At 51.1% G+C, this 20,294-nt stretch overlaps 1 pseudogene; it reads right to left on the reverse strand.

Moving 5' to 3' along the window:
- The window catches only part of LOC120381549, a 177,524-nt pseudogene that overhangs the window by 133,451 nt on the left and 23,779 nt on the right, over positions 1-20,294 (reverse strand).

Consider the following 20,294-nt stretch of genomic DNA (forward strand, 5'->3'; position numbering starts at 1 on the left):
TTGGTCCTGCCTCAGCACAGGCGGCTGGAGTAGACGCCCTCTCAAGATCCCTTCCAGGCCTACACTGAAATAATTCTCTTTTGTGCTGTGTCCTGTTCTACGCTGAGCTGTTTTGCATGGTGCCATTTGGAACTGTGATCGCACCATGTTGTGGAGCAGTTTTACGGTGAATTGTTTTGCCTCAGCATGTTTGGTGCCTGTGTTGTGCTGGTTTGAGATGAGCTCTTTTTTTTTTTTTTTTCATTGTGTAATATTGTCCTAGGGTGTGTTAGTTTGCATCGTGTTTTCTTTTCCTCTGTATTGTCATTTTATGCTGTGGCTTTTGTTGTTTGTTTTTTCTTTTTTTTCCCTGAGTTTCCTGACATTATGTTGTGGTGGCTTTTACTCTGGATGTTGTGTTTTGTACGTATATATCGCATGGCATCCTAGAAATGTAGTGCTGGACAGAACCTCAAGATGTCATCAAGTCCAGCTCTCTGCCGAGGCAGGACCAAGTATCTGTAGATTGTCTCTGACAGAGCTTTGTCCTATTTGTTCTTAAAAACTTCCAGGGAAAGAGACTCCCCAGCCTCCCTTGTAAGACTATTCCAGAGCTGACCTGCCTTAGCTCTGGGGACACCCACACAGACTGTAGAGGTGAGCAGCTCTGGAGAGAGGAGACCCCGGTGAGTGGGCAGCTGGGGAAAGAGACTAAAGTTGGGAGGAGAAACATTGACGTGGCCAAGGTCACCCAGGCTGTCTGTGACCGAGCTAGAAATAGGTTCTAGTGCCACCGCACTGCTATTTTGGCACTGAAGGTCTCTGCCACCCTGGTGTTTTAGGCACTGGTGCAAACCCTTAGTGTAGACAGAAGTTACACTAGTGCACTCTGATTGGTACTGGTGCACCATGTCCCAGTTTGAAGGTTTGAGGTGGTGAAGGCGGGGGGAAGTGACCTCACAGAGGCCTGGGGCTGGCTGACCAGTGCAGCTGGGAAGGGAGGGGCAGCAGTGAGTGCTGGAGGTATGAGCCAGGAGCGCAGCCCCACAGGGCTGGACACTGACTTCTCCTGACCCAGGGGACACCCCCTAGCGAGGTGGTTTGTCCAGGGATGCACAGGCTGTCTTGGCAGGACAGCTCAGCTGCAGTCCCTGCACACCTCTTCCTGCAGCCTAATACAGTGTGCTCGGGGGCCTTTCCAAGCTGCGGGTGACGGGCTGTGGAGTTAACAGGGTCTGTTCCTGGCTCTGTCACAGGATTGCATTATGTTTTGAAACCGGCATTTAAACTATGGGTTTTTTATTGTTTTGGGCGGGGTAATGAAGTGAACTATGCACATTTCTTGCAGTTGTACTCTTTCTTCTCATCTGTCAGGTTTTCTTGATTGGTTCCTTCTGTAATGCAGGGTATACGTGCCCACCTCTTGCAAGAATCACACTGGACCTTTGATAAGTAACAATTAAGAAATGAAATCACAGAAGTTATAATGTTACACATACTTTGCATTCACTCATGCTGTTCCTTCCACATGGGAGCGTTACCTAATATATGACTATCAGCATGAAGAAAATGATTACTGTTGTGGAATTTTTACAGGAATTATGATCCTTAGCCAGTTTATGGCATATATTTTTCATTCAATCCTACATTTCTTACCATTGTGCAATCCTCAATTTCTTTTTCACAGTTGATAAAGTTGCAGTATATGCAGTAGTCCTCCACGCTTTCTTAAAAATAATTATAGTGTTATGAAATGATGAATATAATACAACCAACTCTGAAAATGCAAACCTTAATTTATTACTTGTCAATATTTTAATGCAGTCAATGGTTTGAACTTTTTTTTTCTTTTTTTGGAATCATATTTTCTCAAATTTTTACTTTACTGCACCTGTATCTAAAAGTGCAAATTTCATTCAACTGGTCGATCAATAGCAATCATTCACCCCATTCAAATTTTTGAGTACTTAGAGATATTATTGATTCACAGTCACCATTATAGAACCAAACCTATGAGATATCCCATTTTAGGGGTATTAAAATAACTGTCTACTATGTGACAAAGTTCCACTCTTCATGTTATCTTCACATGTGCCCAATGAGTCCACAAGACATGGAAGAAAGTAATTACCTGACTCCTTCATTAGAAGAATTGCTATATGTCTTCTAAACGCAGTATTAGCCTCTTGTGTTGTTTCTACCGCACTGATGTCTTTGTGCTGCAAATACGTTTCTGCAACCTAACAACACAGATATTTAGAATACACATAAGTACCAGAGGTGAAAGTGGGCCGGTCCAGTGTACCGGTAAGAACTGTCCACTGGTTCCTTCCCGTACATGGCTGACATGACACTTCCGCTGTGGCAGTGCTTTATGCTTTAACGGCGCTGCCCCCTTTATCCCATCTCCCCCGCATCAGCGGCCCAGCCATAGGGTCCGACAATGCTGTTGAATGCTCCTGGCAGGGCTGCCTACAGTGGGGGAGCGAAAGGGGCTCTGGGTTACAGTGATTTACAAGCACCTGGTGCTCCTGGCCACTGCAGCAGCAGCAGCTGTCAGGAAGGGCTGGCTGGTAGAATCTGGTCCCCAAGCACCGCACCTTCCACTGGAGACTCCATCCGTTCTTGGGGCCAGAAGCGCACCCCGTACACCCTGGCAAGGACACCGGTGCAGTGCCCACTGGTAATCTCTGGCATTTACTTTCAACATGGATAAGTAAACATACATAACCAATATTAATGGCAATTTGGTATTGTGGAAGTAGGGAAAGAATTAACAAGGATTTGAAGGGGATTTTAATGCATGTCAGTCAGTTAGCAAGAGTCAGGCTAGTAGTTAGCAAGAGTCAGGCCACACTGTAACCCTAATGACGTGAGACTTGTAGAAGCGAGGATGGTGTGAGGCGAGAGGGAAAGAACTGTGTAAGGAGTTATTACGACCTTGCAACTGATAACCAAATATGTAGACTGGTGTTTCCTAGAAGTGAGAAAAATAAGATAGCAGGATGGCTTATGTATAAACAAAATGCAGTTGTTGCTCATTATTGTCTGTATTATTGCTTGTTATTGTCTGTAACAAAGGTATAAATGCTTGCTGTAATTGTTTACCTGTTGAGAGACCTGTCCGGGACTGGGGCGACCCTGTGTCCTAGGGCACTCTCCCTCTATTGTAATTACTGGAGAAATAATAAAGTATTTGATTTTGCTGCACCCAAAGAAAAAGCGAGAACTGAGTTTTTCTCCGACAGTATTCAATAACTTTAAGATGAGTGGTCCGCAGTTGTGGCCATCACTTTGTCTGGGTTGCAGAACAATTTTACTGTTCCAATCAGATGAGGATTTACTAGTTAATCGTTTGATAAAGTTTTTGAAATTTTTAGAGAGTACATTAGCAGATTGCATAAATGAGCTTTGCTTTCCTTTTTTCCCCCCTCTGGTTTCTGGACATAGATAAAAATCCATTCTCTCTCTTTTTAATTAGTAATTGAAATGACTTATTGCTCACATATATACACACTTGTTTTCATATTATTGTCTCACACTTACACAAAGTATCACCTGATTTGCTGTGCCCCATGTTGATGATAATACATTCTCAAACATGCAACATGCTACTGTTTTGTGTCCACATTCTGTGAAGTCTTTCCCCAGAGTCAAGTCACACAAGTTCACTCAAAGTCCATTATTAAGCATATTCAGTAGAAGTACATGCTGTTTCAATGTTTACTTGTAGCTAACAGGAAGATATTAGTCTCACTATTGTTACATTCCCTTTAAAAAAATTTCAGTGGAACAGTTAATGTCCAATGTAAAAGTAAGTATCTAATAAATCACCTCCAATTCCTCAGGCATGTTCTTTCATATCTGATCTCATCACACAAGGGGTCAATTATTAACAATTCCTTTTTTCATCAAGGCTATCTGTAAGTTTCAATATATTCACAAATTTTATTGGTAATGAGATTTTTTCAAAAACTTTATACTGATTTATCAACAATCATTATGCAATTAACATATTGTCGTTTGTAATGTCTCAGTAACACACAAGATATAAGCATATTGTGAAATCAATCAATTCTTTACAGAATGTATTCTTCCAGGATACATGAACAATGTAAAGTGACAGTAGCAATTTTTTATAACATTCACATTCCTCTTTCCTTTGCATGCACTGAACTCACTGAAAACCCGCAACAAGGAAAATTATAGTACAATATAAAACATCTTACCGCAATAACCCAATGACCTGGTTTGTGGTAAGGAAGCAATAATATATCATTCTGAAGTAATTCACTCTGTTTATTTAAAAAATTAGAAATTCAATTATAGTTTCCAGTGAAGCAAACCATGAAATATACATTATACTGTATTTCCCAAATTCATTACATGTATTACTATTAGACTACTCCTCCACATCAAACATACCACTGCATTTGCTGTTTCACACTGTGTTTAACTCACTGAATTAAATTGTGCTTTTCTCATGCTATGTATGAAAGTGTGTTAGCATTCCCCACTCCCAGCTCTATGCATGCTGGCTTGGGAATATCACTACTGTAGTGTCAGCTTTTAAGAGAGCTTCACATGCAGAGCCGTAACTAGGGATTTTTGCACACAAGGCAAGGAACAGAGGCAGCATGTCTGGCTCTTCCCTATTGGAGGGAAGGCTCCACCAACGAATTTCTGCAAAAGAGCCATATGTGCCGCCCCTCTCCATTGCTGACGACCAGCGGCAATTCGGCAATGAGTACCCCAGTCCCTCTCAGAGGGAAGGACTTGCTGCCGAATTGCCGCTGAAGGAGAGACTTTCTGAGCCCCTCACTTTCCGTGCCCGAGGCAAGTGCCTCGCTCGCTTTGCTCTTGTTACGGCAATGTTCACATGCACCACGTCTAGTATTACGGTAAGTTAAAACAAGGTACAGTACATTGGGACATTAATGCTCTATTACAGTGTTTGCATTAGCTTATTAAAAGCTATAACACTGAACAGACTAGTTAGGGCCAGCTGTAGGAAGTTTGGGGCCCACCCAATTCAAACATTTTCGGCGGGGCCCCAGCAGGGATGACTTTTTAAAAAAGGAAAACAAGGTTAAAAAAAAGCCTTTCCTTTCTTAGCAACCGGTTCCCTATAAAAAGTTCTGATGTAAGGGATGTGCCAGAGTATGTATTTTTGGTACCAATAGGGTTACCATAAGTCCATATTTAAAAATTCCTCCCGGACAGCAATTCAAGAATCAAAAAGTCTGACATGTCTGGGAAAATACGGCTGTATGTTAACCCTACCTACAGTTCTTTTTTACAAAGATGGGCCTGAACTAGAAATGACTCCGCTTCATGTGTGTGGGTGCCCGCCACTCCCTGGGAGTGTGCTAGGGTGACCACATGTCCCGATTTTATAGAGACAGTCCCAATTTTGGGGTCTCTTTCTTATATAGGATCCTATTAACCTCCACCCCATCCCGATGTTTCACACTTGCTATCTTGTCACCCCAGGGTGTGCACATGTGTGTGGGTACCAGCTGCTCTCTTCTCCCATCATTGAAGCAGGTATGCAGGGTTACTGCCCAGGGAATTGCAAGGCACCAGTGGACATGGGGCTGGCTGCAGGCAGGGCAAGGGGTGCAGCAATGGCTGGAGACGGGGGTGTGGGGTGGGGTGGGCTGGCTGGCTTCAAGCAGGGCCATAGGGGGGTGCGGCATAGATTTGCAGTGCTGAAGACAGAGAAGTGCAGGAATGGCTGGCTTCAGGCAGGGGGGGTGCAGCAGGGGTTGGCTGGAGACAGGGCAGGGAGTGGTTGGCTGGAGACAGGGCAGGGGGTGTGGGTACAGGGGTACAGACCACCCCGCATGGTAAGTGCTCCCTCCCCCTCCTCTCTCCCCCACCAGGGTAGCAGCAGCCGCCTGGGGCTCCCCTGCTTCCACAGCCCTGGCCATGTACACAGCTGCCGGAGCCCTGGGGGAGCGGCGGGGCTCCAGGGGCTATTTAAAGGACTGGGGCGATAGAAGCAACGGGAGCCACAGACTTTTTAAGTAGCCCACAGATCCCCACAGCCCTACCCCAGGGCTCCAGCAGTGTGGTTGTGGTGGCAATTTAAAGGGCCCCAGGCCCTTTAAATTGTCCCCTGGAGAAGCTGGGCCACCCTGGTACAGTGCACCGACTCTGCCAATACACCGAACCGGGGCTTGGGCGCGGGACCTCTTAGGGCAGGGCCCGATTCAGGGGAATTGGTTGAATTGGCCTAAAGCCGGCCCTGCCAGTATATCCAGGACATTAGTAGCACACTTTTCCCCCACCAATACCTAGTAGTTGCACTGTCTTCTCCCATAGCTACGTACGTTGCAGCTTTATTGTTAAAACTAAATTGGGAAGAAAGACAACTGATTCAGAACTTGTTTAATGGTTACTTTATTGCTAAAGGGTGTAGTGGGGTGTAGACTTGGAGAGAGGAAGGTTTCTATGATGTAGGCAAGATCAAGTATTTTATCCAAAACCAGAATACGAATGGTGCTGGTCTTCTTGGTGTCTGACCTTGAGCTATTGTCAAAAGTTTTCCTTATATTTTGGTTGAGGATTCCATTGATAAAGGGATTGGCCTCCAATACCTGGTTGTAGGACTCTTCCACGGTGTATTCTTCTTCTTGGGTTGCCCGGTCCTAATTATATTAAAGCATGTACTTTAGTCTTTGTTATTATCTGTTAAAACTCGGTAGCTTTTTATGAAGGCAGGAGTAAGATAAAAGTAGCTGCAATAGTTTCATACTTAACTAACACTGAAAATGTACATAATTTAAATCAGACTCCTAATCTTAATTTTTGCTTTATAAATAAATCCATAAGAAAAGTATGTTGGGAAACTGCTATAGGGAAGTGCACTTCTCCTATATAGGTCAAAAGGATCTTATCTGTCTGAAACTGGCTGCTCTTTCTTTCTTTGATCTGCAGAGTGACTGATGCTTTTCAGACATCAGTTGTGGGTACAGGAGGGTTTCATCTCTTGGCACCAGCTACTGTTCTCCTTTCTTGTTGTACTGATAGTGGGTGGGTGTGTCTCACCTTTCTTTAAAATCACATATGCTAGGGACAGTCTTGTCCTCTTCTCCTCTCCTGATGTCAGTGTAGATGCAGGCAGTGCAAAATGTACTACAGTCATATAGTATTTCAAATGCAAAGCTGCATTTAAATGATCTGAGGTTTGAAGAACAATGTGGAACTCGCTGTTTTACAGGATGGCTCGATTTCATTCCTGTAGTAACATAACTGGTGATAGGAAAGCAGGGAGAGAGAGAGGTGTGTGCTCTGCAAGGCTGATGGCCACGGGGCCAATGGGTGTGAGTGGGCTGGGTGGGATCTCAGGAGTCACGTCTCAGGATCTGCCCCACTCCCAGCACTGCTCCAGCTCTGAGCTGTCTCCACTGCCTGGGACCTGTGTGGCCCCACCTGCCTCCCCGGGGAAGAGCCACCTGGGACTGGTGCAGAGGCTGGGCCAGTCTCAGCCACTCACAGGGGACAGTCGGGGATGGGGGAGGCTCAGCTGGATCCTGAGGGAGCCTGGCCCAGGTAGGCTCTGCTCCTGCTCCAGCCTGGCTGCTTCCACCACTCCAAAGGGGCCGGAGTTCTCCTGCCCCAGGACCAGCTTTGGCTGCGCTGCCAGCTCAGCCTGGCAGACACAGTCACCTCCCATCAGGGCCGGCTACTGTGGCTGGGGGTTAGGGTGTGGGAGAGTAGGTCTCTAGTGGGTCTGGGGGGTGCTGAGCACTGGGGGCTTTGGGGGGGTCTCTGGGTGGCACGGCACTGGGCGAAGGGAGTCGGAGGGGCGCGGGGCGGGGGGTTTGTGGGGGTCTCTGGGTGGCACGGCGCTGGGCGAGGAGTCGGAGAGGTGCCGGGCAGGGGGTTTGTGGGGGTCTCTGGGTGGTGCGGCGCTGGGCGTAGGGAGCCGGAGGGGTGCCGGGCAGGGTGGAGGTGGGGGTCTCTGGGTGCTGCGGCGCTGGGCGTAGGAAGTCGGAGGGGTGCTGGGCAGGCAGTAGCATGGTGCAGCATGGGCCCGCTCCCAAGGGTAAGACGCACAATGGCAGTGCAGGGCTGGGCTGGACAGTGTGGGGCTGGCAGCTCCCGGTTTGTAAACAGGGCCCTTGTACTGGGCTGGGTGGAGTGGGGCTATCCCTGCCGTGCCATGACCCATCTCCCATTTCCCCCAGCCAGCCCCTCGCTCTGAGGACTCTGCCCTCAGCCCCCATTTCCCATGGGGGCCTACAAATATGTTTAGCACCCGGCCCACAAAGGTTACTCCGGCCGTGTTTGGGGTGCCGGCTGTGGGTTGGAGTGGGGGGGGGGTTGGGTTGCAGGCTATGGGGTGGTTGAGTGCGGGGACTGGCTCTGACCTGGGGCAGGGATAGGGGTGCAGGGGTGCGGACACGCGGGCTCGGGAGGGAGTTGGGGGCGGGAGGGTTGCAGGCTATGGGGAGGTTGAGTGAGGGGGCAGGCTCTGAGCTGGGGCAGGGATGGGGTGCAGACACACAGGCTCTGGGAGGAGTTGGGGGCGGGAGGGTTGCAGGCTATAGGGAGGTTGAGTGAGGGGTGCAGGCTCTGAGCTGGGGCAGGGGATCGGGGTGCAGGGGGGCTGCAGACACGCGGGCTCCGGGATGGAGTGGGGGGGTGGGAGGGGTGCAGGCTATGGGGAGGTTGAGTGAGGGGTGCAGGCTCTGGGCTGGGGCAGGGATGGGGTGCAGGGGTGCGGACACGCGGGCTCTGGGGGAGTTGGGGGCGGGAGGGGTGCATGCTATGGGGAGGTTGAGTGAGGGGGCAGGCTCTGAGCTGGGGCAGGGATGGGGTGCAGACACGTGGGCTGGGGAGTTGGCAGCTCGGCGCTGTACCAGGGGAAGGGGCTGCGGGGGTTTCACACGGACACAGACACTTTCCCACAGTCTCGGGCGGGAGGCAGAGCAGTGGGGCGGGGGTCTGGCCGTGTGTCCCGCACTCGGCTCCCGGCCGAGCAGGGGCCGCCCGCAGCACTGGCACAGACCGAGCGGCGCTGCGGGGTCGGAGCTCGACAGGCCGGTGCCTGGAGCCCCGGAACCCGCCTCCACCCCCGGGCTGACGCTGCAGAACTGAGACAGCCGGTGCCCCCACAACCCCAACCCCAGATTTGGGAGACCAGCAGGTAGCTCGTCCTGAGGGGCCCATTTCCCCCTACCCCCTCCCTAAACAGGGGTTTTGTCCCCGCACAGGGTCTGGCAGCGTCTCCCCTCCCAGCTTAACCCCCACCCCTGATTTTTCCCCTTCAGCCCCTCTCCTGCCGCTACCTGCAGCAGCTTGATCCCCGCCTGGCCAGTAAATTTCTGCCCCGCTTGGACCTTGGCAGCCCCCCCCCACTGCGATTTGCCCCCTTGCTGTTTTTAACCCCCCCTCCGAAGAGGAGGCAGCAAATCGTAAGTAGAAGTGAGGGCAGTGGCAACAGCAGAGATTACTGGGCATGCTCCGTTCGGGTGCGCATGCTCAGTGCAGCCCAAGTAGCAAAACTGGAGCAGGAGCTGTTTCTGTTGTTACACCGGCTTGCTGCCTAGAACTAAGAGGGAAGGAGAAAACTCAAAAGAGGTTCCTCCTGGCGCTCACGTCCGTGAACCCGAATACTCTCTCAGTCCTCAAAGAGAGACCTGGAGAAGGAGACTTGCTGGAGCAAAGCCACAGGGGTCTCTGAGGTTTCCCTGGCCCCTCGCCCCTGTCCTGCCTGGCTGATGTCAGCATCTCTCTGTGAGGTCACCACCTCCCCACCACCTTGGACCAATAGGCTGAGGTCCTGCCAAAAATCTTTGTGATGTCACTGCCACACCCCTCCCTTGCTGTGCTAATGTCCTGCCCCTGGCCAGGCACTTTTGAGGACTGAGAGAGTATTCATTTGAATTTTCTCCATGTCATCATGCAGGGATAAGGGGAAAAACAAACCTGAAGTTAAAAAAACCGTAATTTGTCTGAAATTTCCCAAAAATCTGAGCTACATTTTGTCAAACAAAACTAATACGCAGTTATTAGATAGAAAACCCATATCACAGAGAGGTAGAAGACACTTTCAATTTAATTTAAAGTGAAATTCCAGACTAGGTTACATCTGATGTCTCAGAATCAGGATGAGAGATTCTCCCATGATCCACTGAAACCTGCTTCACCCAGCGCTTTCTCATGCATCCGACGAAGCGGGTATTCACCCACGAAAGCTCATGCTCCAAAAGTCTGATAGTCTATAAGGTGCCACAGGATTCTTTGCTGCTTTTACAGATCCAGACTAACACGGCTACCCCTCTGATACCTCTCTCATTAGTGTTATTTACAGGAGTTTTAGCACCTTCATAACGGGAGAAAAAACAGCCGACCTTCCCAGAAGCAGCTTTGCTATTGAGGGAAAAGGGGATTTGAACGGTGCTTGGGATCCATTTGAAATCCCCTTCCAAGTCTGACACTTTCATCTCCTGCCAGACTGATTCTGATTTAGGATCAAAGACGTGTACAAGCACCATTCCCAAGCATGGACAGCCAAGAACATGACCCCACCAGACACGTTGGGAAGCGAAGGAATACGAAGGGGTGAACTGTGCATGGCTCAGGCACAAGGTAACAGTTCTGGGGTGATGGGGAAGGATGGAATGTCTGAGTCGCCCCATCTCCTTCCAGTGTCACAGAGCCTAAAATGACCCTTATTTCCCTGACACTGCTCCAGCTCTTCTTCATATTTAAATATATTTTAAATGAGAAAAAAAGTCAACAAAATAACTGCTGTTCTGCACAATCCAGGGTAATGTGAGAACAACTGGGAATGAGACAATGTCTCCTCAAAGAGGAACTTGACGTCTCTAACACTAACTTTGCACTGGGAGGAGGAGTATAAATGTGAATCTCCAGGTTTGTTTAGAAAAGGAAATGTGATGATGGTTAGCTCAGACAGGAGGAAATGTGCAAGATAACTCCACCGACTATCCATGGCCCATGTCTTTAGTGCAAGAATAGTTCTCTTTTTACATCAGGAAAGTGAACTCAAGCTAGCTAACTCCATGACAACCACAGTGATGAGACCCAGGTAGATTTTATCTCAACGTAGCTGGTTGAAGACACCCCATCTCCCCCACCTGGGGTGATGACATTCCTGGTAGAAAGGACACACGCTCCAATGACTCACAGGACAATGGAGTTGATACAAAGGACCACAGGATCCAGCCCAAAGACGGGCGAGCTTCAAAAGTGGGCAACTCATGTATGGGGAGCTGAGGAACTACAGTGTGCAAAAGATGCAAACAGCCTTAACACTCACTACTGTCAACAGAATTAAAGAAAAAATCTCCTGACAGCTCTAGAGAGGGTTTTATGAAGTTTATCTCCTTTACGAATTCTCTGATGTTTAGAAAGGCCTGAACTATGAGTGAAGCTTTTCCCACACTCGCAGCATTCATATGGTCTCTCTCCAGTGTGGACTCTGTAATGTGTAACAAGGGTTGAGCTCCGAGAGAAGCTTTTCCCACATTCACTGCATTCATAGGGTTTCTCTCCTGTGTGGACTCTCTGGTGAGAGATAAGAGAGAAGAGGTGAGTGAAACTTTTCCTGCACTCACTGCATTCATAGGGTCTCTCTCCTGTGTGGATCCTCTGATGCACAGTAAGGTGTGAGCTCCGAGAGAAGCTTTTTCCACACTTGCAACATTCATAGGGTCTCTCTCCTGTGTGGACTCTCTGGTGAGAGATAAGGGAGGAGAAGTGACTGAAACTTTTCCCGCACTCACGGCATTCATAAGGTCTCTCTCCTGTGTGGATCCTCTGATGCACAGTAAGGTTTGAGCTCTGAGAGAAGCTTTTTCCACACTCGCAACATTCGTAGGGTTTCTCTCCCGTGTGCGTTGTCTGATGAGAGATAAGGGCTGATCTCTGAGTGAAGCTTTTCCCGCACTTGCAGCATTTGTAGGGTCGCTCTTCTGTGTGGATTCTCTGATGAGAGTTAAGGGTATATCTCTGAGTGAAGCTTTTCCCGCACTCACAGCATTCATAGGGTCTTTCTCCTCTGTGTATTCGCTGATGCCTACTAAGGGCTGAGGTACGATTGAAGCTTTTCCCACACTCACAGCATTTGTAAGGTGTCTCTTTCGTGTGGATTATCTCATGTTGAATAAGGGCTGAGCGGTAATGGAAGTTTTTCCCACACTCACTACATGTATTCTCTCGCTTTTCCGTGAGGATTTTCTCCTGGGACGTAGTTTCCTTGAGGTCCCTGTGAGTTCCCTGACAATTAATGGGTTCATCCACTCTCTCCTCTGAGTGGTTTCCTGCTCTCTCTCTGGTCTGGGGTAATTTTCACCAGCTTTTCCCTGCTCATGGAGGCTGGACACACTCCCTTTGGCTCTTCGCAGTAATTCCCCATGCGCTTCGGCGAGCTCAGCATCTTCCTGCTCCTTGCTCTCCCTCACCACCCCATCACCTGCTAGAAGAGAGGAGAAATCTCAGAATTGGGGATGGAAAGGCAGAGAACAAACCCCAGTAAGTGCTGGAGAGACAGAAAATAAAAATCAGGGACTGAATTCCCCCTAACTCTCCCCCACAGGGGACAGTGGAGGGGATCAATTCTGCTCCCCACCCAGAACCGGCCTTTAGGGGGGGCCGTATGGGTGCCCCACCCAAGGGGGTGCCGGGCGCAGGGTTTGGATTCCCACCTGACCTGCTGCCGAGAGGCTTGCTGGGCTGATGAAAGCGGCACAGGAGGCAGATAAGCAGCTGCGTGGGGAGTGGGATAGACCTGAGCTGCAGGGGAAATTGACGACCAGCCGTCAGAGTCAGGTGACTGCTCCGGAGCAGAGGGGCCCCTCTCCGCCCTGTTCCACGTGTGCAGCTGCTGCTGTTCCTGTCCCCACCCCGTTCACCCCGGAGTCGCCCGTCCACCCTCGACTGGGAGCATCCTCCTGACTGCTCTGCAGGGGAGGTGCTGATTGATGGCGGGTGATCCCCTCCCACACCCGGGTACCTGATTTCCACTGAGCTGGGGTGACGGGACAGGGGAATCTGTGCTGCTGCCTCTCTGGGGCCGGAGCTGCCGGCAGCTGCTTGTGTCTGAACAAGCCAAGTTCAGGCTCCTGACCCTGGGAACTTTCTTAAAGAGACAGCGCTCACTCACTCAGGCACATACTACCTTCACACACACACACACACACAGGGCTCCTGCATCCAGGTCACTTCCCACCTGGGCTGTGCTGAGACATCAGGAGCAGCTGTTCTCCTGCCCTCCTTACACAGCCTGCAGGGAAGGTGACCTGGGTGCAGGAAGCCCTGACATCGCTCCTTGCTCCCTCTCCCAGCCGCAGGGCTGTGTGGGGCGGGGAGCAGCAGTCCAGTGGGGAGCGAGCAGCAATGCCAGCTGCTTTGTGCATCCAGGTCAGGTTCCCACTTGGGTGCAGAAGGGGGATGCCGGGGTTAGAGGCAAAGGGGGCACAGTGCAGGGGTTGAGGGCACAGGAGAGTGGTGCAGGGGGTAGCAGTGAAGGGGTGCATAGAACCATAAAATATCAGGGTTGGAAGGGACCTCAGGGTGTATCTAGTCCACCCTTCTGCTCAAAGTAGGACCACGTCCCAACTACATCATCCCAGCCAGGGCTTTGTCAAGCCTGACCTTAAAACCTCTAAGGAAGGAGACTCCACCTCCTACGGAACCCATTCCAGTGCTTCACCACTCTCCTAGTGAAATAGTTTTTACTAGTATCCAACCTAGTCCTCCCCCACGGCAACTTGAGGTCATTACTCCTTGTTCTGTCATCTGCTACCACTGAGAACAGTCTAGATCCATCCTCTTTGGAACCCTCCTTTAGGCAGTTGAAAGCAGCGATCAAATCCCCCCTCAGTCTTCTCTTCTGCAGACTAAACAATCCCAGTTCCCTCAGCCTCTCCTCATAAGTCATGTGCTTCAGCCCACTAATCATTTTTTGTTGCCCTCTGCTGGACTCTTTCCAATTTTTCCACATCCTTCTTGTAGTGTGAGGCCCAAAACTGGATACAGTACTCCAGATGAGGCCTCACCAATGTCGAATAGAGGGGAACGATCTGCTGGCAATGCCCTATTTACAGCCAAAATGCCGTTAGCCTTCTTGGCAACAAGGGCACACTGTTGAGTCAGCCAGCTTCTCATCCACTGTAACCCCTAGGTCCTTTTCTGCAGAACTGCTTCCCTAGTCTGTAACAGTGAATGGCATTCTTCTGTCCTAAGTGCTGGACTCTGCACTTGTCCTTGTTGAACCTCATCAGGTTTCTTTTGGCCCAATCCTCTAATTTGTCTAGGTCACTCTGGGCCCTATCCCTACCCTCCAGCGTATCTACCACTCTTCCCAGTTTAGTGTCATCTGCAAACTTGCTGACAGTGCAGTCCACGCCATCCTCCAGATCATTAATGATTGCGGCACAGGAGTGGAGTGCAAGGGCTGGAGTGAAGGGGGCACAGTGCAGGGGTTAGGGGCTCAGGAGGGGGCAGGTATTGGGGTGCACGAGGGGGGCAGAGGTTAGGAATGAAGGGGTGTAGGGATTAGGGGTGCAGGAGGCGGAGCAGACATTTGGGGCAAAGGGACACAGTGCAGAGGTTGGGGGGAAGGGAACGTGGGTTGCCTAGGGAGCCCATGGGAGCCAGGGGCACCAAAATACAAGTTTGCCCAGGGTGCCATTTCCCCAAGGCCGGCCCTGCCCACATCCCATCCAAACACTCAGTAGGAAGGGAGGGAGCTCCAGCCAAGGTGTCAATCATCATCTGTAGGAAGCCAGGAGTGAGATCTGCTGGGGACTGTCCTGAGCTCACAGGGTCTGTGTGAGGAATCCCAGCGGGTTCTCTCAGGCACTTACAGTTTCTGGGTTGGTTTAATGTTTCCTCACCTGTGCAGGGACTTCCCAGGATCTCGCTTTCCACTGAAACAGGGAGAGCCAGGACCCACGGCTCTTCCCCTCCTTCCAGCTGGAAGATCACAGAGGGTTGAGAAACTGGAAACCCTGCTCAAGGGAAAGAAAACAAAGGAGATCAGGGGAATTCATAGGCCATTTATCATCATAAAAAACATTCTATTAGTTTAACCCCAGTCCATTTTAAACAATAAAATCACAGGGCCAGCTCCCCAGGTGCTCAAAGGTGCAGAACACTCTGCTTAGGAGGGATTTAACTATCCCCATCTTTGCTGGGAACACACACAGCCAGACACTCATTATCAAAAAGGCTCCTAAAAAACAGAGACTGGAACTGCATTTCCCAGAAAGTGAAGACTCCAGACAGAGGGCAAGTCTCCCTGGCACTGCTTCTTGCTGACAGACAGGTCCAGAGCCAAAGAGAGAGTCCAGGGGAAGCTGGGAACAGGAAGCATGGGCTGGGGGGTTCAGTGGAGTAAGGACCAGGAAGGGCAGGGATATCACTGAAGGCAGGATCTCAGCAGCATTAGATGTCAGGAAAGCACCTCCTGCGGCATTAGGGAACCTAGTGAGTCAGATATAAAGGGAGGGAGCATAAAAAACACTGTGTGTGGAGAAAGCTGGCAAATTAGATGGTGTAGTTCAAGAGCCACAGACCAATTCTTCTGCCAAAGGAGAATGTGAGAAATAAGAATCAGGCCATGTGACTTCAGGAGGGACAAATTCGAAGATCCAAAGAACATGCAGAGAAGAGAGACGGCGGCTCTTGCAGGTGGGGATGGAAAAGGAAGAGTCTCCGTGGTTCATGGAGCCAATTAGTTTGTTTTATCATTCATTGATCATTGTTATGGTGATCTCATATGTTATTTCAGATGTAGTCACTGTGTGCGCAATAGATTTAAGTTGTAGGTATAGACAGAAGACAGACAGGTAGAGCCCTGCATGGATACAAAATTTATATCCGCATCCGATCTGCGATCCGCAAAAATGGCCCATGGATATCTGCAGATTTTCAGGGTTCTAGGAACAAAATTTGTACCTGCAGCCGATCCACAAAAGAGGTCTGAATTCTCCACCAGGAGACATGATCAAAGCAAAGGGCTAAGGCAATGAATCCTAAAATCTTCTAATATAGGCTGGAAGGGACCTCAAGAAGTCATCTACTCCATTCCCATCGCCCTGCGGCAGGATCAGGTGTAAATATGCCAGAAGTTTGTCTGACCTGTTCTTAAAACCCTCCTGGGACAAGAATTCCACAACCTCTCTTTGTAATCCATTCCAGCACTTCCCTATCCTTATCGCTGGAAAGGTTTTTGTATTACCCACCCTCAAGCTCCCTTGCAGCAGATCAAGCCAATTACTTCTCCTCCTACCTTCAGTGGACGTGACGAACAGTTAATCACTGCTCTCTTATAACAACCCTTGACATATTTGAAGACTGTTCTCAGTTCCCCACTCACTCTTTTCTCAAAATTAAACATGCTCAGTTCTTTCAACCTTCCTCATAAGTCATGTTCGAGGACCAGGAGGGCACTTTTCCTTCTGAATGGAGATGCGCAAGGTGAGGTCAGAGAAAAGGATGTTGGAGTAACTGAGACAGGAGAGGATGACTAAGAGCTGTAGCTGTGCGGATGGATAGGAAAGGCCAATTGTTAAGGATGTTATGCAAAAAGAAAATGCCATGTGTAGGCACACCCTGGATAGGAGGCCCCAGAGGGAGCTCCGTGCCAAAGGTATTGCACAGTTATGGGCCTGAGTGACAGGCAGCACAATGGTGCTGTCTGCGTGGTAGAGAAAGAGGGTGGGGGGAGGGCTTGGGGGAAATATTAAGAGCTTTGCTTCAGCTGTTGATCTTTAGCTGATGGCTGGACATCAGTGAGGCGATGACACAGAGAGAGAGGGGCTGAGATTTCAGTTGCGACAGAAGGAGACAGGCCAGGAGCAGAGAGGCAGAACTGGGAGTTAGGAGCACAGAGATGGTAGCTGAATGTGTGTGTGCGGATGAGATTACCCAGAAATAAGGTGCAGAGGAAGAAAAGAAGAGGCCCAAGGACAGAGCCCCGTGGAACCCAAACAGAAGGCTGGAACGGGGGTCAGCCGGCTCATTCTAAAGACACTCTAATGCAGCGACTGGAGGAGGAGAAGGATGCGACTCATCATGGACCTCTTGATGCCACCTGGCAGAGGGCACAGGGTGCCTAATGTTTTACTGGGATCCCACAGACCAGGTACACGCATATTTGTTCACCCAAAGGGGTCGTGTCAGGTGTCTGTCGAGGAACTAGTTAGGTAGGTCTTAGGTAGCTCTTAAAAGCTTTGCCAGTCCAGCTCTATTGTTTAAGGCTGTGAAAAAGTGCCCACACGCATGCGCACACACGCACACCATCCAACATGGCTCTGCTGGCCAAAGCTCAATTACAGACACAGCTATAGCGGCAAAAGCATCCATTTTGTAAAACAGGAAACTAAATGCTCATAAGCTACATTAATGCAGCGTTAAGGTTGCCCAGTGCTGTCTCCTGCCTTGCACCATATGGACGGTGAGTAAACTTAAACCTCTGCAGACCAGGAAGTGAAAAGTTAATGTAAACTTTCCCCCAACCCTTAACCCTGCAGCTGGCCAGAACCAGTGAGAATGGTTCTGTGTGGGCCGTGCAAAGGTTAACCAACTGCCACAGGGACTCAGGTATTCAGCTCAATGCAGCAGTAACGGGATGAATTCTATGGTCTGTGGTATAAAGGACGTCAGAGTAGATGACCTAATAGTCACATCTGGCCTTAAAATTTATGAACCTATAATCGATCCGAGGCAAGACTAAGACTAAGACATTGTCTGTGCTGTGCTCACAGGTGGGAATCCCAGCATCTATCCGCATGCCTCCAGCTGTGTGCACTGGGCCAGCTGTAGCTGAGACTGGCTGATGGAGGGATTGGTTGCAGCAGCTGGGCAGAACTGTGCCTGTGCTATGCAGAGAGGTGCATGTGAAACTTGGGGGGCAATTCTGCCTCATTTCCGTGCTGAGTGTTGTAGGCTTTGTCAGCAAAGATGCCTAAGGGTGTGTTCTTGCCATGGGGGTTGTCAGCACCCTGGGGGCGTATGTTCGAGTGACCTGTGGGGCTTAGTGAGGGGTAAGTGAAGGCAGTGACTCAAAAGGAAAACTCAGGTTGAGGGCAATGGGGTAGTAACACTGTGCAAGTCTCAGCTGGCCTGTGTGCAGGAGGTTCGGTACTGGACAGCAGGCCAGGGGGAGGAAGCTTCTGTTTGCTATGATGGAGTTAAACCCGAATATTATCTTAGCAAAGAGAAGAACATGTTAGACATTCTGCTGCACTGCTCTGTTCCCAGAGCGCTCTGTAACAGGGGAGGGGAGAGGGCTAGTGTGGGTGTCTCTGGCATGTCGGGGTGATGCTGAAACAGGGCAGAGCAGAGGTGGCACTGGGGGACTGGCATGAACCTTAACTCTGCATTTCTCCTTCTAAAAACCGAAGGAACAGGAACCCTTACCCAGCGAGGTCACATTCTCACAGTTGTCCTGCATGACCTCCCTGTAGAGGGCTCTCTGAGCGGGGTCCAGCAGAGCTCCTCTTCCTGGTGAAATACACAGCCACCTCCTCGAAGGTCACCGGCCCCTGAAAGAGCAAGAGCCCAACACTCAGTACCTGCTGCCCCACTCACAGCCCCACTATTCATGGAGGAAAGGAGCCAATCAAATGGAAGCTCTGAGAGAGTCAGCAGAGTCCTAGCCCCACACTGCTGAGAGCAGCCAGGAGACATCTGGGTGAGGGGACGAAGTGAGAGCCCCTTGTCTCTCCCAGCAGATCCACCACAGACCTACTAGCCAGAGGCTGATACAGGAGATGGAGCCCCCAGTAGGGTCCAGGCACAGCCCCATGGTAGAGAACCCAACACCCTCCCCACTGCCAGCAGCTGGATGTGAGGGGCCGGGACATCTTCCCTACACCTCCGTGCTGGGTGCCCCCTTTCCATGTCACACCAGCCCCTGGCTAGCAGGCTGAGGGGTCAGCACTGGAAATCTGGTCAGTTTTCCCAGCCCTGCCCAGGGAGTTGCTTGGTCTGTTTCCTGTTTCACAAATTAGGAATTTTCTCCCCAACACCCAAGTGTTTGTTCCAAGGATCTAGGCCCATGTTAACAAGTCCCAGCAGGTTTGTCACACTGTGTCCCCACTCCCTATCCTCACCCAGGGTATTCCCTGCCCCCCTCCAGACCTAACTCCCCAGAAGTTGCCACCTCTTCAGTATTTCCTGCCCCTCCCCCTCCAGCAGGAACCCACCAGCAACCCCCCAATAACCCCTACCTGAGCTGGCTCCACTGCAGCCATTTCTCCTGTCCCATGGGAGGCTGGGACGAGCTGGAGCGAGAGGTGGGCGTCATTCTGCAGCCTGGCAGGGCGAGAAGGGCAGTTGTGGAGGTTTCAGAACAGGCTTCAGTTCATTTCACATCACGATTCCCCCAGGCCCTTTCCCTGCAGACAGAGATTGTAGATTCTGCCAGGCTGGGAACATGCTCAGTCCCCACAGTGCAGCAAAGACCTGGCCCCTCCTTTCCCCCTTGTGCTCCCCAGCAGCAGGAACCAACCAAGACATTTTGAAGCCCTCCCAGCACCAGGGTGTGAATCAAACCCTGGACCAGACCAGACCCAAAGGAGCCCCCTTGGGGGGGGGTCCCCCTGACCCTGCCCCCAGGGCAGCGCACTCCTGCCACAGGGGGAACAGGGAGAGTCCGGGGCCGGTTCTTCCTCTCTCTGCTCCTCACCTCGCTCACAGGGAAGTGACCCTGGGCAGGGACGCTGCAGTGAGTGTGCCCGGGGGGGGGGGGGTCAGAGATCTGGGAACCTGCCCCCCCCTCTAATTTCTCCTCACACCCTCTCCCGTCCCCTCCTAGCGCCCTGCCCTGGCTAGGAGCCGGGGTCACCGCCCTGTTCCCGGGGCTCCCGCGGCTGCCCCGCTCCCAGCTGCCCCAGCCCCTTCCCGTGCCCCGCAACCCTCCCAACTGCTCCAGCTTCCTCGGGCTGGAGCTGCTGGCCCCGCCCCCCCACTGACCCCGGGGGAGCAGCGGAGCGGAGCCTACCCCGCAAACAGCTGATCGCAGCTGCGCCCAGGCCGCCCCCGGGGAAAAGCTCCGCGGAGGAGGCGCCACAAGCTGCCGGCAGCGGGTCATTCCCGGGGGGGCCGAGCACCCGCCTGCAGCTGCCGCAGCCTCCTCCCCCCCCCCCGGAGCCCCCACGGGAGGGGGGAGCAGCCTCCCCAGCCGGGCTCAGGGCATTGGGGTGCCGGGGCTCCCCCCCTGCGCACGCCTGGGCCCGGGACACTCACACACACACTCTGCCCCGGGGCTCCCCTGGTGCCCAGAGACCGATCAACCCCCCCGCCTGCCCCACCGCCCTTCCCCGCCT

The sequence above is a fragment of the Mauremys reevesii genome, linkage group 14 (assembly GCF_016161935.1).
Source record: "Mauremys reevesii isolate NIE-2019 linkage group 14, ASM1616193v1, whole genome shotgun sequence".
NCBI lineage: Eukaryota > Metazoa > Chordata > Testudines > Geoemydidae > Mauremys > Mauremys reevesii.